This window comes from Mustelus asterias, unplaced genomic scaffold, assembly GCF_964213995.1.
Source record: "Mustelus asterias unplaced genomic scaffold, sMusAst1.hap1.1 HAP1_SCAFFOLD_1854, whole genome shotgun sequence".
Taxonomy (NCBI): Eukaryota; Metazoa; Chordata; class Chondrichthyes; order Carcharhiniformes; family Triakidae; genus Mustelus; species Mustelus asterias.
Window position 1 is genome coordinate 1 of NW_027591799.1, and position 26,815 is coordinate 26,815.

General features: G+C 51.9%; 1 long non-coding RNA gene across 1 annotated transcript in view; it reads left to right on the plus strand.

Moving 5' to 3' along the window:
* The first annotated feature begins 523 nt into the window (after positions 1-523).
* Positions 524-26,815, plus strand: part of LOC144488778 (uncharacterized) — a 45,776-nt gene continuing 19,484 nt past the window's right edge. Inside the window, exons 1-2 of the long non-coding RNA XR_013496653.1 lie at positions 524-702; positions 6,826-6,897. This is a non-coding gene — a long non-coding RNA (uncharacterized LOC144488778). The remainder of the gene's footprint in view (positions 703-6,825; positions 6,898-26,815) is intronic.

A 26,815-nucleotide genomic window follows, 5' to 3' on the forward strand; every position in this document is an offset into this window, starting at 1 on the left:
ATGGCCTCCTCCTGTTTCCTGTGTAACAGGCTCAAGAGAGAGAGAGTGGGCTGAATGGCCTCCTCCTGTTCCTGTGTAACAGGCCCGAGAGAGAGAGAGAGGGGCTGAATGGGCCTCCTCCTGTTCCTGTGTAACAGGCTCGAGAGAGATAGGGGCTGAATGGGCCTCCTCCTGTTCTTGTGTAACAGGCTCGAGAGAGAGAGAGGGGCTGAATGGGCCTCCTCCTGTTCCTGTGTAACAGGCTCGAGAGAGAGATAGGGGCTGAATGGGCCTCCTCCTGTTCCTGTGTAACAGGCTCGAGAGAGAGAGAGGGGCTGAATGGCCTCCTCCTGTTCCTGTGTAACAGGCTCGAGAGAGAGGGGCTGAATGGGCCTCCTCCTGTTCCTGTGTAACAGGCTCGAGAGAGAGGGGCTGAATGGCCTCCTCCCTGTTCCTGTGTAACAGGCTCGAGAGAGAGAGAGAGAGATAGGGGCTGAATGGACGCGGAGGTGTCACGACCTTCTCCTTGAATCCCGCAGGAACGCCGTACCGGGAACTCCAGGGTTCCGTCCCAGCTCCAATGTCTGCTGCCCACCAACTGCAAGCCATGCAGGCCCAATCGGCGGAGTTGCAACGCCTGGCCATAGAGCAGCACCAACAGTGGCTACAAGGCCACCACCACCTTCACGGAGTGCCTCTCCCTGGGCAAGAGGATTACTATCGGTGAGCAGGCTTTTCGGCCAAGCTAGGCCTCGCTTCCAGTGTTGGACGTCAGGGGTCGGGAAATCAGGAAATCTCTTCAGAAACCAGAATCATAAAGCGAGTCTTTGTTGAAGATCCTCCACAGGTTACCGTGAAGGTTCAGTCGGCAGTTGGGGAGGCAAATGTCATGATTTAATTTGATTAGATTAGATTTATTATTGTCAGATGTATTGGGATACAGTGAAAAGTATTGTTTCTTGCGCGCTATCCAGACAAAGCATACCATTCATTGAGAAGGAAAGGAGAGGGTGCAGAATGTAGTGTTACAGTCACAGCTAGGGTGAAGAGAAAGATCAACTTAATATTTGATTAGACATTGTCCCTTAGTGTCCAAAGATGTGCGGGTTTGATGGATTGGCCATGCTAAAATTGTCCCTTAGTGTCCAAAGATGTGCAGGTTGGGTGGATTGGCCATGCTAAATTGCCCCTTAGTGTCCAAAGATGTGCGGGTTAGATGGATTGGCCATGCTAAATTGTCGCTTAGTGTCCAAAGATGTGTGGGTTAGATGGATTGGCCATGCTAAATTGTCCCTTAGTGTCCAAAGATGTGCAGGTTGGGTGGATTGGCCATGCTAAATTGCCCCTTAGTGTCCAAAGATGTGCAGGTTGAGTGGATTGGCCATGCTAAATTGCCCCTTAGTGTCCAAAGATGTGCGGGTTAGATGGATTGGCCATGCTAAATTGTCCCTTAGTGTCCAAAGATGTGCAGGTTGGGTGGATTGGCCATGCTAAATTGCCCCTTAGTGTCCAAAGATGTGCAGGTTGAGTGGATTGGCCATGCTAAATTGTCCCTTCGTGTCCAAAGATGTGCAGGTTAGGTGGATTGGCCATGCTAAATTGTCCCTTCGTGTCCAAAGATGTGCAGGTTGAGTGGATTGGCCATGCTAAATTGTCCCTTAGTGTCCAAAGATGTGCAGGTTGGGTGGATTGGCCATGCTAAATTGTCCCTTAGTGTCCAAAGATGTGCAGGTTGGGTGGATTGGCCATGCTAAATTGTCCCTTAGTGTCCAAAGATGTGCAGGTTGGGTGGATTGGCCATGCTAAATTGCCCCTTAGTGTCCAAAGATGTGCGGGTTAGGTTGATTGGCCAGGTTAAAAATTGCCGCTTAGAGTCCTTGGATGTGTAGGTTAGAGGGATTAGCGGGTAAATTAGCGGGTAAAAAAAAAGGGATTAGCGGGTAGGGCCTGCGTGGGATTGTGGTCGGTGCAGACTCGATGGGCCGAATGGCCTCCTTCTGCACTGTAGGGTTTCTATGATTCTATGATTCTATGACATATCAACAATTGGTTCTCAGGTTACCAAAACATCAAGTTTAAATCTCATAGGCTGCAGTGAGCAAAGAGCCGATTTAAAACTGATTGAGCAGAATTCAAAAACATCCCGTTGTCATGGCAACATGACTGCCTGGACTTTGAAAAAATGTTTCAGTTTGGACACTCTGTGTACCTGCAGTTCTCTGAAAACTTTAGACACAGAAAAACACGCCCCATTTTTTAAAAGGAAACATGTGACCTTCTCACCTCTCAAATCTTTATAATTGTTCATTAATTTTATGAACACCAACGACACAACATCAAGGTGATGAGTAAAGCTCCCTCCACACTGTCCCCATCAAACACTCCCAGGACAGGTACAGCACGGGGTTAGATACAGAGTAAAGCTCCCTCTAAACTGTCCCCATCAAACACTCCCAGGACAGGTACAGCACGGGGTTAGATACAGAGTAAAGCTCCCTCCACACTGTCCCCATCAAACACTCCCAGGACAGGTACAGCACGGGGTTAGATACAGAGTAAAGCTCCCTCTAAACTGTCCCCATCAAACACTCCCAGGACAGGTACAGCACGGGGTTAGATACAGAGTAAAGCTCCCTCTACACTGTCCCCATCAAACACTCCCAGGACAGGTACAACACGGGGTTAGATACAGAGTAAAGCTCCCTCTACACTGTCCCCCATCAAACACTCCCAGGACAGGTACAACACGGGGTTAGATACAGAGTAAAGCTCCCTCTACACTGTCCCCATCAAACACTCCCAGGACAGATACAGCACGGGTTTAGATACAGAGTAAAGCTCCCTCTACACTGTCCCCATCAAACACTCCCAGGACAGGTACAGCACGGGGTTAGATACAGAGTAAAGCTCCCTCTACACTGTCCCCATCAAACACTCCCAGGACAGGTACAGCACGGGGTTAGATACAGAGTAAAGCTCCCTCTACACTGTCCCCATCAAACACTCCCAGGACAGGTACAGCATGGGGTTAGATACAGAGTAAAGCTCCCTCTACACTGTCCCCATCAAACACTCCCAGGACAGGTACAGCATGGGGTTAGATACAGAGTAAAGCTCCCTCTACACTGTCCCCATCAAACACTCCCAGGACAGATACAGCACGGGGTTAGATACAGAGTAAAGCTCCCTCTACACTGTCCCCATCAACACTCCCAGGACAGGTACAGCACGGGGTTAGATACAGAGTAAAGCTCCCTCTACACTGTCCCCATCAAACGCTCCCAGGACAGGTACGGCACGGGGTTAGATACAGAGTAAAGCTCCCTCTACACTGTCCCCATCAAACACTCCCAGGACAGGTACAGCACGGGGTTAGATACAGAGTAAAGCTCCCTCTACACTGTCCCCCATCAAACACTCCCAGGACAGGTACAGCACGGGGTTAGATACAGAGTAAAGCTCCCTCCACACTGTCCCCCATCAAACACTCCCAGGACAGGTACAGCACGGGGTTCGATACAGAGTAAAGCTCCCTCTACACTGTCCCCATCAAACACTCCCAGGACAGGGACAGCACGGGGTTAGATACAGAGTAAAGCTCCCTCCACACTGTCCCCCATCAAACACTCCCAGGACAGGGACAGCACGGGGTGAGATACAGAGTAAAGCTCCCTCTACACTGTCCCGCCATCAAACACTCCCAGGACAGGGACAGCACGGGGTTAGATACAGAGTAAAGCTCCCTCTACACTGTCCCCCCATCAAACACTCCCAGGACAGGGACAGCACGGGGTTAGATACAGAGTAAAGCTCCCTCCACACTGTCCCCATCAAACACTCCCAGGACAGGTACAGCACGGGGTGAGATACTGAGTAAAGCTCCCTCTACACTGTCCCCCATCAAACACTCCCAGGACAGGAACAGCACGGGGTTCGATACAGAGTAAAGCTCCCTCCACACTGACCCCATCAAACACTCCCAGGACAGGTACAGCACGGGGTTAGATACAGAGTAAGGCTCCCTCTACACTATCCCCATCAAGCACTCCCAGGACAGGTACAGCACGGGGTTAGATACAGAGTAAGGCTCCCTCTACACTGTCCCCATCAAGCACTCCCAGGACAGGTACAGCACAGGGTGAGATACAGAGTAAAGCTCCCTCTACACTGTCCCAATCAAACACTCCCAGGACAGGCACAGCACGGGGTTAGATACAGAGTAAAGCTCCCTCCACACTGTCCTCATCAAACACTCCCAGGACAGGTACAGCACGGGGTTAGATACAGAGTAAAGCTCCCTCTACACTGTCCCCATCAAACACTCCCAGGACAGGTACAGCACGGGGTTAGATACAGAGTAAGGCTCCCTCTACACTGTCCCCCATCAAACACTCCCAGGACAGGTACAGCACAGGGTGAGATACAGAGTAAAGCTCCCTCTACACTGTCCCCATCAAACACTCCCAGGACAGGTACAGCACGGGGTTAGATATAGAGTAAAGCTCCCTCTACACTGTCCCCCATCAAACACTCTCAGGACAGGTACAGCACGGGGTTAGATACAGAGTAAAGCTCCCTCTGCACTGTTCCCCATCAAACATTCCCAGGACAGGTACAGCACGGGGTTAGATACAGAGGAAAGCTCCCTCTACACTGTCCCCATCAAACACTCCCAGGACAGGTACAGCACGGGGTTAGATACAGAGTAAGGCTCCCTCTACACTGTCCCCCATCAAACACTCCCAGGACAGGTACAGCACAGGGTGAGATACAGAGTAAAGCTCCCTCTACACTGTCCCCATCAAACACTCCCAGGACAGGTACAGCACGGGGTTAGATATAGAGTAAAGCTCCCTCTACACTGTCCCCCATCAAACACTCTCAGGACAGGTACAGCACGGGGTTAGATACAGAGTAAAGCTCCCTCCACACTGTCCCCCATCAAACACTCCCAGGACAGGTACAGCTCGGGGTTAGATACAGAGTAAAGCTCCCTCCACACTGTCCCCCATCAAACACTCCCAGGACAGGTACAGCACGGGGTTAGATACAAAGTAAAGCTCCCTCGACACTGTTCCCCATCAAACATTCCCAGGACAGGTACAGCACGGGGTTAGATACAGAGTAAAGCTCCCTCTACACTGTCCCCGTCAAACATTCCCAGGACAGGTACAGCACGGTGTTAGATACAGAGTAAAGCTCCCTCTACACTGTCCCCGTCAAACATTCCCAGGACAGGTACAGCACGGGGTTAGATACAGAGTAAAGCTCCCTCTACACTTTCCCCATCAAACACTCCCAGGACAGGTACAGCACGGGGTTAGATACAGAGTAAAGCTCCCTCTACACTGTCCCCCATCAAACACTCCCAGGACAGGTACAGCACGGGGTTAGATACAGAGTAAAGCTCCCTCTACACTGTCCCCATCAAACACTCCCAGGACAGGTACAGCACGGGGTTAGATACAGAGTAAAGCTCCCTCTACACTGTCCCCATCAAACACTCCCAGGACAGGTACAGCACGGGGTTAGATACAGAGTAAAGCTCCCCCTACACTGTCCCCATCAAACACTCCCAGGACAGGTACAGCACGGGGTTAGATACAGAGTAAAGCTCCCTCTACACTATCCCCATCAAACACTCCCAGGACAGGTACAGCACGGGGTTCGATACAGAGTAAAGCTCCCTCTACACTGTCCCCCATCAAACACTCCCAGGACAGGTACAGCACGGGGTTAGATACAGAGTAAAGCTCCCTCTACACTGTCCCCATCAAACACTCCCAGGACAGGTACAGCACGGGGTTAGATACAGATTAAAGCTCCCTCTACACTGTCCCCCATCAAACACTCCCAGGACAGGTACAGCACGGGGTTAGATACAGAGTAAAGCTCCCTCTGCACTGTCCCCATCAAACACTCCCAGGACAGGAACAGCACGGGGTTAGATACAGAGTAAAGCTCCCTCTACACTGTCCCCATGAAACACTCCCAGGACAGGTACAGCACGGGGTTAGATACAGAGTAAAGCTCCCTCTACACTGTCCCCATCAAACACTCCCAGGACAGGTACAGCACGGGGTTAGATACAGAGTAAAGCTCCCTCTACACTGTCCCCATCAAACACTCCCAGGACAGGTACAGCACGGGGTTAGATACAGAGTAAAGCTCCCTCTACACTGTCCCCAGCAAACACTCCCAGGACAGGGACAGCACGGGGTTAGATACAGAGTAACGCTCCCTCTACACTGTCCCCATCAAACACTCCCAGGACAGGTACAGCACGGGGTTAGATACAGAGTAAAGCTCCCTCTACACTGTCCCCCATCAAACACTCCCAGGACAGGTACAGCACGGGGTGAGATACAGAGTAAAGTTCCCTCTACACTGTCCCCATCAAACACTCCCAGGACAGGTACAGCATGGGGTTAGATCCAGAGTAAAGCTCCCTCTACACTGTCCCCCATCAAACACTCCCAGGACAGGTACAGCACGGGGTTAGATACAGAGTAAAGCTCCCTCTGCACTGTCCCCATCAAACACTCCCAGGACAGGTACAGCACGGGGTTAGATACAGAGTAAAGCTCCCTCTACACTGTCCCCATCAAACACTCCCAGGACAGGTACAGCACGGGGTTCGATACAGAGCGTGATTGTCCAGATGCGCATGTTCCACAGTTGAAGAGCTGGGAAGGTGTCGGTGTTTGGTTTTGCTGGGAGTCTCAGAAGCAGACACGCCCACACACAGGATCACCCCGCGCTGTATCACTGTCGCCTTCCTGATTACACGAACAGGGAATGCGTGTAACTCTCTCACTAATTCCTCTCTCTCTCTCTCATTTTCAGAGTCTGGGCGAATTACTTTTCGATGCGGAGGTGAACTTAGTACGAGAATGAGTGAGCTGGTTCATTCTCCAGGTAAGATTCCGATTGATCGAAACCCTGTGCTGTACCTGTCCTGGGAGTGTTTGATGGGGACAGTGTAGAGGGAGCTTTACTCTGTATCTAACCCCGTGCTGTACCTGTCCTGGGAGTGTTTGATGGGGACAGTGCAGAGGGAGCTTTACTCTGTATCTAACCCCGTGCTGTACCTGTCCTGCGAGTGTTTGATGGGGACAGTGTAGAGGGAGCTTTACTCTGTATCTAACCCCGTGCTGTACCTGTCCTGGGAGTGTTTGATGGGGACAGTGCAGAGGGAGCTTTACTCTGTATCTAACCCCGTGCTGTACCTGTCCTGGGGGTGTTTGATGGGGACAGTGTAGAGGGAGCTTTACTCTGTATCTAACCCCGTGCTGTACCTGTCCTGGGAGTGTTTGATGGGGACAGTGCAGAGGGAGCTTTACTCTGTATCTAACCCCGTGCTGTCCCTGTCCTGGGAGTGTTTGACGGGGACAGTGTAGAGGGAGCTTTACTCTGTATCTAACCCCGTGCTGTACCTGTCCTGGGAGTGTTTGATGAGGACAGTGTAGAGGGAGCTTTACTCTGTATCTAACCCCGTGCTGTACCTGTCCTGGGAGTGTTTGATGGGGGCAGTGTAGAGGGAGCTTTACTCTGTATCTAACCCCGTGCTGTACCTGTCCTGGGAGTGTTTGATGGGGGACAGTGTAGAGGGAGCTTTACTCTGTATCTAACCCCATGCTGTACCTGTCCTGGGAGTGTTTGATGGGGGACAGTGTAGAGGGAGCTTTACTCTGTATCTAACCCCGTGCTGCACCTGTCCTGGGAGTGTTTGATGGGGGACAGTGTAGAGGGAGCTTTACTCTGTATCTAACCCCGTGCTGTACCTGTCCTGGGAGTGTTTGATGGGGGACAGTGTAGAGGGAGCTTTACTCTGTATCTAACCCCATGCTGTACCTGTCCTGGGAGTGTTTGATGGGGGACAGTGCAGAGGGAGCTTTACTCTGTATCTAACCCCGTGCTGTACCTGTCCTGGGAGTGTTTGATGGGGGACAGTGTAGAGGGAGCTATGCTCTGTATCTAACCCTGTGCTGTACCTGTCCTGGGAGTGTTTGATGGGGGACAGTGTAGAGGGAGCTTTACTCTGTATCTAACCCCGTGCTGTACCTGTCCTGGGAGTGTTTGATGGGGGACAGTGTGGAGGGAGCTTTACTCTGTATCTAACCCTGTGCAGTACCTGTCCTGGGAGTGTTTGATGGGGACAGTGTAGAGGGAGCATTACTCTGTATCTAACCCTGTGCTGTACCTGTCCTGGGAGTGTTTGATGGGGGACAGTGTAGAGGGAGCTTTACTCTGTATCTAACCCCGTGTTGTACCTGTCCTGGGAGTGTTTGATGGGGACAGTGTCGAGGGAGCTTTGCTCTGTATCTAACCCCGTGCTGTACCTGTCCTGGGAGTGTTTGATGGGGGCAGTGTAGAGGGAGCTTTACTCTGTATCTAACCCCGTGCTGTACCTGTCCTGGGAGTGTTTGATGGGGACAGTGTAGAGGGAGCTTTACTCTGTATCTAACCCCGTGCTGTCCCTGTCCTGGGAGTGTTTGATGGGGACAGTGTAGAGGGAGCTTTACTCTGTATCTAACCCCGTGCTGTACCTGTCCTGGGAGTGTTTGATGGGGACAGTGTAGAGGGAGCTTTACTCTGTATCTAACCCCGTGCTGTACCTGTCCCGGGAGTGTTTGATGGGGACAGTGTAGAGGGAGCTTTACTCTGTATCAAACCCCGTGCTGTACGTGTCCTGGGAGTGTTTGATGGGGGACAGTGCAGAGGGAGCTTTACTCTGTATCTAACCCCGTGCTGTACCTGTCCTGGGAGTGTTTGATGGGGACAGTGTGGTGGGAGCTTTCATCTGTATCTAACGCCGTGCTGTACCTGTCCCGGGAGTGGTTGATGGGGACAGTGTAGAGGGAGCTTTACTCTGTATCTAACCCCGTGCTGTACCTGTCCTGGGAGTGTTTGATGGGGGACAGTGTAGAGGGAGCTTTACTCTGTATCTTACCCCGTGCTGTACCTGTCCTGGGAGTGTTTGATGGGGGACAGTGTAGAGGGAGCTTTACTCTGTATCGAACACCGTGCTGTATCTATCCAGGGAGTGTTTGATGGGGACAGTGCAGAGGGAGCTTTACTCTGTATCGAACTCCATGCTGTACCTGTCCAGGGTGTGTTTGATGGGGGACAGTGTCGAGGGAGCTTTACTCTGTATCTAATCCCGTGCTGTACCTGTCCTGGGAGTGTTTGATGGGGGACAGTGTAGAGGGAGCTTTACTCTGTATCTAACCCCGTGCTGTACCTGTCCTGGGAGCGTTTGATGGGGACAGTGTAGAGGGAGCTTTATTCTGTATCTAACCCCGTGCGGTTCCGGTCCTGGGAGTGTTTGATGGGGACAGTGTCGAGGGAGCTTTGCTCTGTATCTAACCCCGTGCTGTACCTGTCCTGGGAGTGTTTGATGGGGGACAGTGTAGAGGGAGCTTTACTCTGTATCTAACCCCGTGCTGTACCTGTCCTGGGAGTGTTTGATGGGGGACAGTGGAGAGGGAGCTTTACTCTGTATCTAACTCCGTGCTGTACCTGTCCTGGGTGTGTTTGATGGGGGACAGTGTAGAGGGAGCTTTACTCTGTATCTAACCCCGTGCATTACCTGTCCTGGGAGTGTTTGATGGGGACAGTGTAGAGGGAGCTTTACTCTGTATCTAACCCCGTGCTGTACCTGTCCCGGGAGTGTTTGATGGGGACAGTGTAGAGGGAGCTTTACTCTGTATCTAACCCTGTGCTGTACCTGTCCTGGGACTGTTTGATGGGGACAGTGTCGCGGGAGCTTTACACTCCATCTTACCCCGTGCTGTACCTGTCCTGGGAGTGTTTGATGGGGACAGTGTCGAGGGGGCTTTACTCTGTATCTAACCCCGTGCTGTACCTGTCCTGGGAGTGTTTGATGGGGGACAGTGTCGATGGAGCTTTACCCTGTATCAAACCCCGTGCTGTACGTGTCCTGGGAGTGTTTGATGGGGGACAGTGCAGAGGGAGCTTTTCTCTGTATCTAACCCCGTGCTGTACCTGTCCTGGGAGTGTTTGATGGGGACAGTGTAGAGGGAGCTTTACTCTGTTTCGAACCCTTTGCTATATCTGTCCTGGGAGTGTTTGATGGGCACATTGTAGAGGGAGCTTTACTCTGTATCTAACCCCGTGCTGTACCTGTCCCGGGAGTGGTTGATGGGGACAGTGTAGAGGGAGCTTTACTCTGTATCTAACCCCATGCTGTACCTGTCCTGGCAGTGTTTGATGGGGACAGTGTAGAGGGGGCTTTACTCTGTTTCGAAAACTTTGCTGTATCTGTCCTGGGAGTGTTTGATGGGCACAGTGTAGAGGGAGCTTTACTCTGTATCTAACTCCGTGCTGTACCTGTCCTGGGAGTGTTTGATGGGGGTCAGTGGAGAGGGTGCTTTACTCTGTTTCGAACCCTTTGCTGTATCTGTCCTGGGAGTGTTTGATGGGCACAGTGTAGAGGGAGCTTTACTCTGTATCTAACCCCATGCGGTTCCAGTTCTGGGAGTGTTTAATGGGGTCAGTGCAGTGGGAGATTTACTCTATATCTAACCCCGTGCTGTACCTGTCCAGGCTGTCTTTGATGGGGACAGTGTCGAGGGAGCTTTACTCTGTATCTAACCCCGTGCGGTTCCGGTTCTGGGAGTGTTTGATGGGGACAGTGTCGAGGGAGCTTTGCTCTGTATCTAACCCCGTGCTGTACCTGTCCTGGGAGTGTTTGATGGGGGACAGTGTAGAGGGAGCTTTACTCTGTATCTAACCCCGTGCTGTACCTGTCCTGGGAGTGTTTGATGGGGGACAGTGTAGAGGGAGCTTTACTCTGTATCTAACCCCGTGCTGTACCTGTCCCGGGAGTGTTTGATGGGGACAGTGTAGAGAGAGCTTTACTCTGTATCTAACCCCGTGCTGTACCTGTCCTGGGAGTGTTTGATGGGACAGTGTCGCGGGAGCTTTACGCTCCATCTTACCCCGTGCTGTACCTGTCCTGGGAGGGTTTGGTGGGGCAGTGTAGAGGGAGCATTACTCTGTATCTAACCCCGTGCTGTACCTGTCCTGGGAGTGTTTGATGGGGACAGTGTAGAGAGAGCTTTACTCTGTATCTAACCCCGTGCTGTACCTGTCCTGGGAGTGTTTGATGGGGACAGTGTAGAGGGAGCTTTACTCTGTATCTAACCCTGTGCTGTACCTGTCCTGGGAGTGTTTGATGGGGGACAGTGTCGATGGAGCTTTACCCTGTATCAAACCCCGTGCTGTACGTGTCCTGGGAGTGTTTGATGGGGGACAGTGCAGAGGGAGCTTTACTCTGTATCTAACCCCGTGCTGTACCTGTCCTGGGAGTGTTTGATGGGGACAGTGTGGTGGGAGCTTTCATCTGTATCTAACCCCGTGCTGTACCTGTCCTGGGAGTGTTTGATGGGGACAGTGCAGAGGGAGCTTTACTCTGTTTCGAACCCTTTGCTGTATCTGTCCTGGGAGTGTTTGATGGGCACAGTGTAGAGGGAGCTTTACTCTGTATCTAACCCCGTGCTGTACCTGTCCCGGGAGTGGTTGATGGGGGACAGTGTAGAGGGAGCTTTACTCTGTATCTAACCCCATGCTGTACCTGTCCTGGGAGTGTTTGATGGGGACAGTGTAGAGGGGGCTTTACTCTGTTTCGAAAACTTTGCTGTATCTGTCCTGGGAGTGTTTGATGGGCACAGTGTAGAGGGAGCTTTACTCTGTATCTAACTCCGTGCTGTACCTGTCCTGGGAGTGTTTGATGGGGGTCAGTGGAGAGGGTGCTTTACTCTGTTTCGAACCCTTGGCTGTATCTGTCCTGGGAGTGTTTGATGGGCACAGTGTAGAGGGAGCTTGACTCTGAATCTAACCCCATGCGGTTCCAGTTCTGGGAGTGTTTGATGGGGACAGTGCAGTGGGAGATTTACTCTATATCTAACCCCGTGCTGTACCTGTCCTGGGAGTGTTTGATGGGGGACAGTGTAGAGGGAGCTTTACTCTGTATCTAACCCCGTGCTGTACCTGTCCTGGGAGTGTTTGATGGGGGACAGTGCAGAGGGAGCTTTACTCTGTATCTAACCCCGTGCTGTACCTGTCCTGGGAGTGTTTGATGGGGGACAGTGTAGAGGGAGCTTTACTCTGTATCTAACCCCGTGCTGTACGTGTCCTGGGAGTGTTTGATGGGGGACAGTGCAGAGGGAGCTTTACTCTGTATCGAACACCGTGCTGTATCTATCCAGGGAGTGTTTGATGGGGACAGTGCAGAGGGAGCTTTACTCTGTATCGAACTCCATGCTGTACCTGTCCAGGGTGTGTTTGATGGGGGACAGTGTCGAGGGAGCTTTACTCTGTATCTAACCCCGTGCTGTACCTGTCCTGGGAGTGTTTGATGGGGGACAGTGTACAGGGAGCTTTACTCTGTATCTAACCCCGTGCTGTACCTGTCCTGGGAGCGTTTGATGGGGACAGTGCAGAGGGAGCTTTACTCTGTATCGAACTCCATGCTGTACCTGTCCAGGGTGTGTTTGATGGGGGACAGTGTCGAGGGAGCTTTACTCTGTATCTAATCCCGTGCTGTACCTGTCCTGGGAGTGTTTGATGGGGGACAGTGTAGAGGGAGCTTTACTCTGTATCTAACCCCGTGCTGTACCTGTCCTGGGAGCGTTTGATGGGGACAGTGGAGAGGGAGCTTTATTCTGTATCTAACCCCGTGCGGTTCCGGTTCTGGGAGTGTTTGATGGGGACAGTGTCGAGGGAGCTTTGCTCTGTATCTAACCCCGTGCTGTACCTGTCCTGGGAGTGTTTGATGGGGGACAGTGTAGAGGGAGCTTTACTCAGTATCTAACCCCGTGCTGTACCTGTCCTGGGAGTGTTTGATGGGGGACAGTGTAGAGGGAGCTTTACTCTGTATCTAACCCCGTGCTGTACCTGTCCTGGGAGTGTTTGATGGGGGACAGTGTAGAGGGAGCTTTACTCTGTATCTAACCCCGTGCTGTACCTGTCCCGGGAGTGTTTGATGGGGACAGTGTAGAGGGAGCTTTACTCTGTATCTAACCCCGTGCTGTACCTGTCCTGGGAGTGTTTGATGGGGACGGTGTAGAGGGAGCTTTACTCTGTATCTAACCCCGTGCTGTACCTGTCCTGGGACTGTTTGATGGGGACAGTGTCGCGGGAGCTTTACACTCCATCTTACCCCGTGCTGTACCTGTCCTGGGAGGGTTTGGTGGGGACAGTGTAGAGGGAGCATTACTCTGTATCTAACCCCGTGCTGTACCTGTCCTGGGAGTGTTTGATGGGGACAGTGTCGATGGAGCTTTACCCTGCATCAAACCCCGTGCTGTACGTGTCCTGGGAGTGTTTGATGGGGGACAGTGCAGAGGGAGCTTTTCTCTGTATCTAACCCCGTGCTGTACCTGTCCTGGGAGTGTTTGATGGGGACAGTGTAGAGGGAGCTTTACTCTGTATCTAACCCCGTGCTGTACCTGTCCTGGGAGTGTTTGATGGGCACATTGTAGAGGGAGCTTTACTCTGTATCTAACCCCGTGCTGTACCTGTCCCGGGAGTGGTTGATGGGGACAGTGGAGAGGGAGCTTTACTCTGTATCTAACCCCATGCTGTACCTGTCCTGGGAGTGTTTGATGGGGACAGTGTAGAGGGGGCTTTACTCTATTTCGAAAACTTTGCTGTATCTGTCCTGGGAGTGTTTGATGGGGACAGTGTAGAGGGAGCTTTACTCTGTATCTAACTCCGTGCTGTACCTGTCCTGGGAGTGTTTGATGGGGGTCAGTGGAGAGGGTGCTTAACTCTGTTTCGAACCCTTTGCTGTATCTGTCCTGGGAGTGTTTGATGGGCACAGTGTCGAGGGAGCTTTACTCTGTATCTAACCCCATGCGGTTCCAGTTATGGGAGTGTTTGATGGGGTCAGTGCAGTGGGAGATTTACTCTGTATCTAACCCTGTGCTGTACCTGTCCTGGGAGTGTTTGATAGGGGACAGTGTGGAGGGAGCTTTACTGTGTCTCTCACCCCGTGCTGGACATGTCCTGGGAGGGGTTGATGGGGAGAGTGTAGAGGGAGCTTTACTCTATATATAACCCCGGGCTGTATCTGTCCTGTGATTGTTTGATGGGGACAGTGTAGAGGGAGCTTTACTCTACATCTAATCCCCTGCTGTACCTGTCCTGGGAGTGTTTGATGGCGGACAGTGTAGAGGGAGCTTTACTCTGTATCTAACCCCGTGCTGTACCTGTCCTGGGAGTGTTTGATGGGGACAGTGTAGAGGGAGCTTTACTCTGTATCTAACCCCGTGCTGTACCTGTCCTGGGATTGTTTCATGGGGGACAGTGTAGAGGGAGCTTTACTCTGTATCTAACCCCGTGCTGTACCTGTCCTGGGATTGTTTCATGGGGGACAGTGTAGAGGGAGCTTTACTCTGTATCGAACCCCGTGCTGTACCTGTCCTGGGAGTGTTTGATGGGGGACAGTGTAGAGGGAGCTTTACTCTGTATCTAACCCCGTGCTGTACCTGTCCTGGGAGTGTTTGATGGGGGACAGTGGAGAGGGAGCTCTACTCTGTATCTAACCCCGTGCTGTACCTGTCCTGGGAGTGTTTGATGGGGACAGTGTAGAGGGAGCTTTCCTCTGTATCGAACCCTGTGCTGTATCTATCCAGGGAGTGTTTGATGGGGACAGTGCAGAGGGAGCTTTACTCTGTATCGAACTCCGTGCTGTACCTGTCCAGGGTGTGTTTGATGGGGGACAGTGTCCAGGGAGCTTTACTCTGTATCTAACACTGTGCTGTACCTGTCCTGGGAGTGTTTGATGGGGGACAGTGGAGAGGGTCCTTTTCTCTGTTTCGAACCCTTTGCTGTATCTGTCCTGGGTGTGTTTGATGGGGACAGTGTAGACGGAGCTTTACTCTGTATCTAACCCCAAGCTGTACCTGTCCTGGGAGTGTTTGATAGGGGACAGTGTGGAGGGAGCTTTACTGTGTCTCTCACCCCGTGCTGTACATGTCCTGGGAGGGGTTGATGGGGACAGTGTAGATGGAGCCTTACTATCCATCTAACTCCATGCTGTACCTGTCCTGGGAGTGTTTGATAGGAACAGTGCAGAAGGAGCTTTACTCTGTTTCTAACCCCGTGCTGTACCTGTCCTGGGAGTGTTTGATGGGGGACAGTGTATAGGGAGCTTTACTCTGTATCGAACCCCGTGCTGTACCTGTCCTGGGAGTGTTTGATGGGGACAGTGTAGAGGGAGCTTTACTCTGTATCTAACCCCGTGCTGTACCTGTCCTGGGAGTGTTTGATGGAGGACAGTGTAGAGGGAGCTTTACTCTGTATCTAACCCCGTGCTGTACCTGTCCTGGGTGTGTTTGATGGGGGACAGTGTTGAGGGAGCTTTACTCTGTATCTAACCCCGTGCTGTACCTGTCCTGGGAGTGTTTGATGGAGGACAGTGTAGAGGGAGCTTTACTCTGTATCTAACGCCATGCCGTACGTGTCCTGGGAGTTTTTGATGGGGGACAGTGTAGAGGGAGCTTTAGTCTGTATCTAACCCCGTGCTGTACCTGTCCTGGGAGTGTTTGATGGGGGACAGTGTAGAGGGAGCTTTACTCTGTATCTAACCCCGTGCTGTACCTCTCCTGGGAGTGTTTGATTGGGGAGACAGTGTAGAGGGAGCTTTACTCTGTATCTAACCCCGTGCTGTACCTGTCCTGGGAGTGTTTGATGGGGGGACTGCGTAGAGGGAGCTTTACTCTGTATCTAACCCCGTGCTGTACCTGTCCTGGGAGTGTTTGATTGGGACAGTGAAGAGGGAGCTTTACGCTGTGTCTAACCCCGTGCTGTACCTGTCCTGGGAGTGTTTGATGGGGGGACAGTGAAGAGGGAGCTTTACTCTGTATCTAACTCCGTGCTGTCCCTGTCCTGGGATTGTTTGATGGGGGACAGTGTAGAGGGAGCTTTACTGTGTATCTAACCCCGTGCTGTACCTGTCCTGGGAGTGTTTGATGGGGGACAGTGTAGAGGGAGCTTTACTCTGTATCTAACCCCGTGCTGTACCTGTCCTGGGACTGTTTGATGGGGTCAGTGTAGAGGGAGCTTTACTCTGTATCTAATCCAGTGCTGTACCTGTCCTGGGAGTGTTTGATGGGGGGCAGCGTAGAGGGAGCTTTTCTCTGTTTCTAACGCCGTGCTGTACCTGTCCTGGGAGTGTTTGATGGGGGACGTTGTAGAGGGAGCTTTACTCTGTATCTATCCCCATGCTGTTACTGTCCTGGGAGTGTTTGATGGGGACAGTGTAGAGGGAGCTTTACAATCCATCTAACCCCATGCTGTACCTGTCCTGGGAGTGTTTGATGGGAACAGTGTGCAGGGAGCTTTACTCTGTATCGAACCCCGTGCTGTACCTGCCCTGGGAGTGGTTGATGGGGACAGTGTAGAGGGAGCTTTACTCTGTATCTAACCCCGTGCTGTACCTGTCCTGGGAGTGTTTGATGGGGACAGTGCAGAGGGAGCTTTACTCTGTATCTCACACCGTGCTGTATCTGTCCTGGGAGTGTTTGATGGGAACAGTGTGCAGGGAGCTTTACTCTGTATCGAACCCAATGCTGTACCTGTCCTGGGAGTCTTTGATGGGGACAGTGTAGAGGGAGTTTTACTCTGTATCTAACCCCGTGTTGTAGGTGTACTGGGAGTGTTTGATGGGGACAGTGTAGAGGGAGCTTTACTCTGTATCTAACCCCGTGCTGTACCTGTCCTGGGAGTCTCTGATGGGGACAGTGTAGAGGGAGCGTTACTCTGTATCTAACCCTGTGCTGTACCTGTCCTGGGAGTCTTTGATGGGGACAGTGTAGAGGGAGCTTTACTCTGTATCTAAACCCGTGCTGTACCTGTCCTGGGAGTGTTTGATGGGGACAGTGTAGAGGGAGCTTTACTCTGTATCTAACCCCGTGCTGTACCTGTCCTGGGAGTGTTTGATGGGGACAGTGTAGAGGGAGCTTTACTCTGTATCTAACCCCGTGCTGTACCTGTCCTGGGAGTGTTTGATGGGGACAGTGTAGAGGGAGCTTTACTCTGTATCTAACCCCGTGCTGTACCTGTCCTGGGAGTGTTTGATGGGGGACAGTGTAGAGGGAGCTTTACTCTGTATCTAACCCCGTGCTGTTCCTGTCCTGGGAGTGTTTGATTGGGACAGTGTAGATTGAGCTTTACTCTGTATCTAATCCCATGCTGTACCTGTCCTGGGAGTGTTTGATGGGGGACAGTGCAGAGGGAACTTTATTCTGTATCTAACCCCGTGCTGTACCTGTCCTGGGAGTGTTTGATGGGGACAGTGTAGTGGGAGCTTTACTCTGTATCTAACCCCGTGCTGTACCTGTCCTGGGTCTGTTTGATGGGGACAGTGTCGAGGGAGCTTTTCTCTGTATCTAACCCTGTGCTCTATCTGTCCTGGGAATGTTTGATTGGAACACTGTAGAGGGAGCTTTACTTTATATATTACCCCGTGCTGTACCTGGCCTGGGAGTGTTTGATGTGGACAGTGTAGAGGGAGCTTTATTCTGTATCTAACCCCATGCTGTACCTGTCCTGTGAGTGTTTGAACGGGAACAGTGTAGAGGGAGCTTTCCTCTGTATCTTACCCCGTGCTGTACGTGTCCTGGGAGTGTTTGATGTGGGACAGTGTAGAGGGAGCTTTATTCTGTATCTAACCCCGTGCTGTACCTGTCCTGGGAGTGTTTGATGGGGACAGTGTAGAGGGAGCTTTACTCTGTATCTAACCCCGTGCTGTACCTGTCCTGGGAGTGTTTGATGGGGACAGTGTAGAGGGAGCTTTACTCTGTATCTAACCCCGTGCTGTACCTGTCCTGGGAGTGTTTGATGGGGACAGTGTAGAGGGAGCTTTACTCTGTATCTAACCCTGTGCTCTATCTGTCCTGGGAATGATTGATTGGAACAGTGTAGAGGGAGATTTATTCTGTATCTAATCCCATGCTGTACCTGTCCTGGGAGTGATTGATGGGGACAGTGGAGAGGGAGCTTGACTCTGTATCTAAACCCGTGCTGTACCTGTCCTGGGAGTGATTGATGGGGACAGTGTAGAGGGAGCATTAATCTGTATCTAACCCCGTGCTGTACCTGTCCTGGGACTGATTGATGAGGGACAGTGTGGAGGGAGCTTTACTCTGGATCTAACCCCGTGCTGTACCTGTATTGGGAGTGTTTGATGGGGACAGTGTAGAGGGAGCTTTACTCTGTATCTAACCCCGTGCTGTACCAGTCCTGGGAGTGTTTGATGGGGACAGTGCAGAGGGAGCTTTACTCTGTATCGAACCCCGTGCTGTACCTGTCCTGGGAGGGTTTGATGGGAACAGTGTGGAGGGAGCTTTACTCTGTATCTAACCCCGTGCTGTCCCTGTCCTGGGAGTGTTTGATGGGGACAGTGTAGAGGGAGCTTTATTCTGTATCTAACCCCGTGCTGTTCCTGTCTTGGGAGTGTTTGATGGGGGACAGTGTAGAGGGAGCTTTACTCTGTACCTCACCCCGTACTGTCCCTGTCCCGGGAGTGTTTGATGGGGACAGTGTAGAGGGAGCTTTATTCTGTATCTAACCCCGTGCTGTACCTGTCCTGGGAGTGTTTGATGGGGGACAGTGTAGAGGGAGCTTTACTCTGTATCTAACCCCGTGCTGTACCTGTCCTGGGAGTGTTTGATGGGGGACAGTGTAGAGGGAGCTTTACTCTGTATCTAACCCCGTGCTGTACCTGTCCTGGGAGTGTTTGATGGGGACAGTGTAGAGGGAGCTTTATTCTGTATCTAACCCCGTGCTGTTCCTGTCTTGGGAGTGTTTGATGGGGGACAGTGTAGAGGGAGCTTTACTCTGTACCTCACCCCGTACTGTACCTGTCCCGGGAGTGTTTGATGGGGACAGTGTAGAGGGAGCTTTACTCTGTATCTAACCCCGTGCTGTCCCTGTCCTGGGAGTGTTTGATGGGGACAGTGTAGAGGGAGCTTTATTCTGTATCTAACCCCGTGCTGTTCCTGTCTTGGGAGTGTTTGATGGGGGACAGTGTAGAGGGAGCTTTACTCTGTACCTCACCCCGTACTGTCCCTGTCCCGGGAGTGTTTGATGGGGACAGTGTAGAGGGAGCTTTACTCTGTATCTAACCCCGTGCTGTACCTGTCCTGGGAGTGGTTGATGGGGGACAGTGTAGAGGGAGCTTTGCTCTGTATCTAACCCTGTGCTGTACCTGTCCTGGGAGTGGTTGATGGGGGACAGTGTAGAGGGACCTTTACTCTGTATCTAACCCCGTGCTGTACCTGTCCTGGGGTTGTTTGATGGGGACAATGTAGCGGGATCTTTACTATCTATCTAACCCCATGCTGTACCTGTCCTGGGAGTGTTTGATGGGGACAGTGTAGAGGGAGCTTTACTCTATATCTAACCCCGTGCTGTACCTGTCCTGGGATTGATTGATGGGGGACATTGGAGAGGGAGCTTTACTCTGTATCTAACCCCGTGCTGTACCTGTCCTGGGAGTGTTTGATGGGGACAGTGCAGAGGGAGCTTTACTCTGTATCTAACCCCGTGCTGTACCTGTCCTGGGAGTGTTTGATGGGGGACAGTGTAGAGGGAGCTTTACCCTGTATCTAACCCCGTGCTGTACTTCTCCTGGGAGTGTTTGATTGGGGAGACAGTGTAGAGGGAGCTTTACTCTGTATCGAACCCCGTGCTGTACCTGTCCTGGGAGTGTTTTATGGGGGGACTGCGTAGAGGGAGCTTTACTCTGTATCTAACCCCGTGCTGTACCTGTCCTGGGAGTGTTTGATTGGGACAGTGAAGAGGGAGCTTTACGCTGTGTCTAACCCCGTGCTGTACCTGTCCTGGGAGTGTTTGATGCGGGGACAGTGAAGAGGGAGCTTTACTCTGTATCTAACCCCGTGCTGTCCCTGTCCTGGGAGTGTTTGATGGGGGACAGTGTAGAGGGAGCTTTACTCAGTATCTCACCCAGTGCTGTACCTGTCCTGGGAGTGTTTGATGGGGTACAGTGTAGAGGGAGCTTTACTCTGTATCTAACCCCGTGCTGTACCTGTCCTGGGAGTGTTTGATGGGGTCAGTGTAGAGGGAGCTTTACTCTGTATCTAATCCAGTGCTGTACCTGCCCTGGGAGTGTTTGATGGGGGGACAGCGTAGAGGGAGCTTTTCTCTGTATCTAACCCCGTGCTGTACCTGTCCTGGGAGCGTTTGATGGGGACAGTGTAGAGGGTGCTTTACTCTGTATCTAACCCCGTACTGTACCTGTCCTGGGAGTGTTTGATTGGGACAGTGTAGAGGGAGCTTTACTCTGTATGTAACCCCGTACTGTGCCTGTCCTGGGAGTGTTTGATGGGGGACGTTGTAGAGGGAGCTTCACTCTGTATCTATCCCCATGCTGTTACTGTCCTGGGAGTTTTTCATGGGGACAGTGTAGAGGGAGCTTTACTATCCATCTAACCCCATGCTGTACCTGTCCTGGGAGTGTTTGATGGGAACAGTGTGCAGGGAGCTTTACTCTGTATCTAACCCCGTGCTGTACCTGGCCTGGGAGTGGTTGATGGGGACAGTGTAGAGGGAGCTTTATTCTGTATCTAACCCCATGCTGTACCTGTCCTGGGAGTCTTTGATGGGGACAGTGTAGAGGGAGTTTTACTCTGTATCTAACCCCGTGTTGTAGCTGTACTGGGAGTGTTTGATGGGGACAGTGTAGAGGGAGCTTTACTCTGTATCTAAACCCGTGCTGTACCTGTCCTGGGAGTCTTTGATGGGGACAGTGTAGAGGGAGCGTTACTCTGTATCTAACCCCGTGCTGTTCCTGTCCTGGGAGTGTTTGATTGGGACAGTGTAGAGGGAGCTTTACTCTGTATCTTACCCCGTGCTGTACCTGTCCTGGGAGTGTTTGATGTGGGACAGTGCAGAGGGAGCTTTACTCTGTATCTAACCCCGTGCTGTACCTGTCCTGGGAGTGTTTGATGTGGGACAGTGCAGAGGGAGCTTTATTCTGTATCTAACCCCGTGCTGTACCTGTCCTGGGAGTGTTTGATGGGGACAGTGTAGAGGGAGCTTTACTCTGTGTCTAACCCCGTGCTGTCCCTGTCCTGGGACTGTTTGATGGGGACAGTGTCGAGGGAGCTTTACTCTGTATCTTACCCTGTGCTCTATCTGTCCTGGGAATGTTTGATTGGAACAGTGTAGAGGGAGCTTTACTTTATATATTACCCCGTGCTGTACCTGGCCTGGGAGTGTTTGATGTGGACAGTGTAGAGGGAGCTTTATTCTGTATCTAACCCCATGCTGTACCTGTCCTGTGAGTGTTTGATCGGGGACAGTGGAGAGGGAGCTTTCCTCTGTATCTTACCCCGTGCTGTACCTGTCCTGGGAGTGTTTGATGTGGGACAGTGTAGAGGGAGCTTTATTCTGTATCTAACCCCCTGCTGTACCAGTCCTGGGAGTGCTTGATGGGGGACAGTGCAGAGGGAGCTTTATTCTGTATCTAACCCCGTGTGTACCTGTCCTGGGAGTGTTTGATGGGGACAGTGTCGAGGGAGCTTTACTCTGTATCTAACCCCGTGCTGTACCTGTCCTGGGACTGTTTGATGGGGACAGTGTAGAGGGAGCTTTACTCTGTATCTAACCCTGTGCTCTATCTGTCCTGGGAATGATTGATTGGAACAGTGTAGAGGGAGCTTTATTCTGTATCTAATCCCATGCTGTACCTGTCCTGGGAGTGATTGATGGGGACAGTGTAGAGGGAGCTTTACTCTGTATCTAACCCAGTGCTGTACCTGTCCTGGGATTGTTTGATGGGGAGAGTGTAGAGGGAGCTTGACTCTGTATCTAAACCCGTGCTGTACCTGTCCTGGGAGTGATTGATGGGGACAGTGTAGAGGGAGCTTTACTCTGTATCTAACCCCGTGCTGTTCCTGTCCTGGGAGTTTTTGATTGGGACAGTGCAGAGGGAGCTTTACTCTAGTATCTAAACCCGTGCTGAACCTGTCCTGGGAGTGTTTGATGGGGACAGTGTAGAGGGAGCTTTACTCTGTATCTAACGCCGTGCTGTACCTGTCCTGGGAGTGTTTGAGGGGGACTGTGCAGAGGGAGCTTTACTCTGTATCTCACCCCGTGCTGGACCTGTCCTGGGAGTGTTTGATGGGGACAATGTCGAGGGAGCTTTACTCTGTATCTAACCCCTGCTGGACCTGTCCTGGGAGTGTTTGATGTGGGACAGTGCAGAGGGAGCTTTATTCTGTATCTAACCCCGTGCTGTACCTGTCGTGGGAGTGTTTGATGGGGACAGTGTAGAGGGAGCTTTACTCTGTATCTAACCCCGTGCTGTACCTGTCCTGGGAGTGGTTGATGGGGGACAGTGTAGAGGGAGCTTTGCTCTGTATCTAACCCTGTGCTGTACCTGTCCTGGGAGTGGTTGATGGGGGACAGTGTAGAGGGACCTTTACTCTGTATCTAACCCCGTGCTGTACCTGTCCTGGGGTTGTTTGATGGGGACAATGTAGCGGGATCTTTACTATCTATCTAACCCCATGCTGTACCTGTCCTGGGAGTGTTTGATGGGGACAGTGTAGAGGGAGCTTTACTCTATATCTAACCCCGTGCTGTACCTGTCCTGGGATTGATTGATGGGGGACATTGGAGAGGGAGCTTTACTCTGTATCTAACCCCGTGCTGTACCTGTCCTGGGAGTGTTTGATGGGGACAGTGCAGAGGGAGCTTTACTCTGTATCTAACCCCGTGCTGTACCTGTCCTGGGAGTGTTTGATGGGGGACAGTGTAGAGGGAGCTTTACCCTGTATCTAACCCCGTGCTGTACTTCTCCTGGGAGTGTTTGATTGGGGAGACAGTGTAGAGGGAGCTTTACTCTGTATCGAACCCCGTGCTGTACCTGTCCTGGGAGTGTTTTATGGGGGGACTGCGTAGAGGGAGCTTTACTCTGTATCTAACCCCGTGCTGTACCTGTCCTGGGAGTGTTTGATTGGGACAGTGAAGAGGGAGCTTTACGCTGTGTCTAACCCCGTGCTGTACCTGTCCTGGGAGTGTTTGATGCGGGGACAGTGAAGAGGGAGCTTTACTCTGTATCTAACCCCGTGCTGTCCCTGTCCTGGGAGTGTTTGATGGGGGACAGTGTAGAGGGAGCTTTACTCAGTATCTCACCCAGTGCTGTACCTGTCCTGGGAGTGTTTGATGGGGTACAGTGTAGAGGGAGCTTTACTCTGTATCTAACCCCGTGCTGTACCTGTCCTGGGAGTGTTTGATGGGGTCAGTGTAGAGGGAGCTTTACTCTGTATCTAATCCAGTGCTGTACCTGCCCTGGGAGTGTTTGATGGGGGGACAGCGTAGAGGGAGCTTTTCTCTGTATCTAACCCCGTGCTGTACCTGTCCTGGGAGCGTTTGATGGGGACAGTGTAGAGGGTGCTTTACTCTGTATCTAACCCCGTACTGTACCTGTCCTGGGAGTGTTTGATTGGGACAGTGTAGAGGGAGCTTTACTCTGTATGTAACCCCGTACTGTGCCTGTCCTGGGAGTGTTTGATGGGGGACGTTGTAGAGGGAGCTTCACTCTGTATCTATCCCCATGCTGTTACTGTCCTGGGAGTTTTTCATGGGGACAGTGTAGAGGGAGCTTTACTATCCATCTAACCCCATGCTGTACCTGTCCTGGGAGTGTTTGATGGGAACAGTGTGCAGGGAGCTTTACTCTGTATCTAACCCCGTGCTGTACCTGGCCTGGGAGTGGTTGATGGGGACAGTGTAGAGGGAGCTTTATTCTGTATCTAACCCCATGCTGTACCTGTCCTGGGAGTCTTTGATGGGGACAGTGTAGAGGGAGTTTTACTCTGTATCTAACCCCGTGTTGTAGCTGTACTGGGAGTGTTTGATGGGGACAGTGTAGAGGGAGCTTTACTCTGTATCTAAACCCGTGCTGTACCTGTCCTGGGAGTCTTTGATGGGGACAGTGTAGAGGGAGCGTTACTCTGTATCTAACCCCGTGCTGTTCCTGTCCTGGGAGTGTTTGATTGGGACAGTGTAGAGGGAGCTTTACTCTGTATCTTACCCCGTGCTGTACCTGTCCTGGGAGTGTTTGATGTGGGACAGTGCAGAGGGAGCTTTACTCTGTATCTAACCCCGTGCTGTACCTGTCCTGGGAGTGTTTGATGTGGGACAGTGCAGAGGGAGCTTTATTCTGTATCTAACCCCGTGCTGTACCTGTCCTGGGAGTGTTTGATGGGGACAGTGTAGAGGGAGCTTTACTCTGTGTCTAACCCCGTGCTGTCCCTGTCCTGGGACTGTTTGATGGGGACAGTGTCGAGGGAGCTTTACTCTGTATCTTACCCTGTGCTCTATCTGTCCTGGGAATGTTTGATTGGAACAGTGTAGAGGGAGCTTTACTTTATATATTACCCCGTGCTGTACCTGGCCTGGGAGTGTTTGATGTGGACAGTGTAGAGGGAGCTTTATTCTGTATCTAACCCCATGCTGTACCTGTCCTGTGAGTGTTTGATCGGGGACAGTGGAGAGGGAGCTTTCCTCTGTATCTTACCCCGTGCTGTACCTGTCCTGGGAGTGTTTGATGTGGGACAGTGTAGAGGGAGCTTTATTCTGTATCTAACCCCCTGCTGTACCAGTCCTGGGAGTGCTTGATGGGGGACAGTGCAGAGGGAGCTTTATTCTGTATCTAACCCCGTGTGTACCTGTCCTGGGAGTGTTTGATGGGGACAGTGTCGAGGGAGCTTTACTCTGTATCTAACCCCGTGCTGTACCTGTCCTGGGACTGTTTGATGGGGACAGTGTAGAGGGAGCTTTACTCTGTATCTAACCCTGTGCTCTATCTGTCCTGGGAATGATTGATTGGAACAGTGTAGAGGGAGCTTTATTCTGTATCTAATCCCATGCTGTACCTGTCCTGGGAGTGATTGATGGGGACAGTGTAGAGGGAGCTTTACTCTGTATCTAACCCAGTGCTGTACCTGTCCTGGGATTGTTTGATGGGGAGAGTGTAGAGGGAGCTTGACTCTGTATCTAAACCCGTGCTGTACCTGTCCTGGGAGTGATTGATGGGGACAGTGTAGAGGGAGCTTTACTCTGTATCTAACCCCGTGCTGTTCCTGTCCTGGGAGTTTTTGATTGGGACAGTGCAGAGGGAGCTTTACTCTAGTATCTAAACCCGTGCTGAACCTGTCCTGGGAGTGTTTGATGGGGACAGTGTAGAGGGAGCTTTACTCTGTATCTAACGCCGTGCTGTACCTGTCCTGGGAGTGTTTGAGGGGGACTGTGCAGAGGGAGCTTTACTCTGTATCTCACCCCGTGCTGGACCTGTCCTGGGAGTGTTTGATGGGGACAATGTAGAGGGAGCTTTACTCTGTATCTAACCCCTGCTGGACCTGTCCTGGGAGTGTTTGATGTGGGACAGTGCAGAGGGAGCTTTATTCTGTATCTAACCCCGTGCTGTACCTGTCGTGGGAGTGTTTGATGGGGACAGTGTAGAGGGAGCTTTACTCTGTATCTAACCCCGTGCTGTACCTGTCCTGGGAGTGGTTGATGGGGGACAGTGTAGAGGGAGCTTTGCTCTGTATCTAACCCTGTGCTGTACCTGTCCTGGGAGTGGTTGATGGGGGACAGTGTAGAGGGACCTTTACTCTGTATCTAACCCCGTGCTGTACCTGTCCTGGGGTTGTTTGATGGGGACAATGTAGCGGGATCTTTACTATCTATCTAACCCCATGCTGTACCTGTCCTGGGAGTGTTTGATGGGGACAGTGTAGAGGGAGCTTTACTCTATATCTAACCCCGTGCTGTACCTGTCCTGGGATTGATTGATGGGGGACATTGGAGAGGGAGCTTTACTCTGTATCTAACCCCGTGCTGTACCTGTCCTGGGAGTGTTTGATGGGGACAGTGCAGAGGGAGCTTTACTCTGTATCTAACCCCGTGCTGTACCTGTCCTGGGAGTGTTTGATGGGGGACAGTGTAGAGGGAGCTTTACCCTGTATCTAACCCCGTGCTGTACTTCTCCTGGGAGTGTTTGATTGGGGAGACAGTGTAGAGGGAGCTTTACTCTGTATCGAACCCCGTGCTGTACCTGTCCTGGGAGTGTTTTATGGGGGGACTGCGTAGAGGGAGCTTTACTCTGTATCTAACCCCGTGCTGTACCTGTCCTGGGAGTGTTTGATTGGGACAGTGAAGAGGGAGCTTTACGCTGTGTCTAACCCCGTGCTGTACCTGTCCTGGGAGTGTTTGATGCGGGGACAGTGAAGAGGGAGCTTTACTCTGTATCTAACCCCGTGCTGTCCCTGTCCTGGGAGTGTTTGATGGGGGACAGTGTAGAGGGAGCTTTACTCAGTATCTCACCCAGTGCTGTACCTGTCCTGGGAGTGTTTGATGGGGTACAGTGTAGAGGGAGCTTTACTCTGTATCTAACCCCGTGCTGTACCTGTCCTGGGAGTGTTTGATGGGGTCAGTGTAGAGGGAGCTTTACTCTGTATCTAATCCAGTGCTGTACCTGCCCTGGGAGTGTTTGATGGGGGGACAGCGTAGAGGGAGCTTTTCTCTGTATCTAACCCCGTGCTGTACCTGTCCTGGGAGCGTTTGATGGGGACAGTGTAGAGGGTGCTTTACTCTGTATCTAACCCCGTACTGTACCTGTCCTGGGAGTGTTTGATTGGGACAGTGTAGAGGGAGCTTTACTCTGTATGTAACCCCGTACTGTGCCTGTCCTGGGAGTGTTTGATGGGGGACGTTGTAGAGGGAGCTTCACTCTGTATCTATCCCCATGCTGTTACTGTCCTGGGAGTTTTTC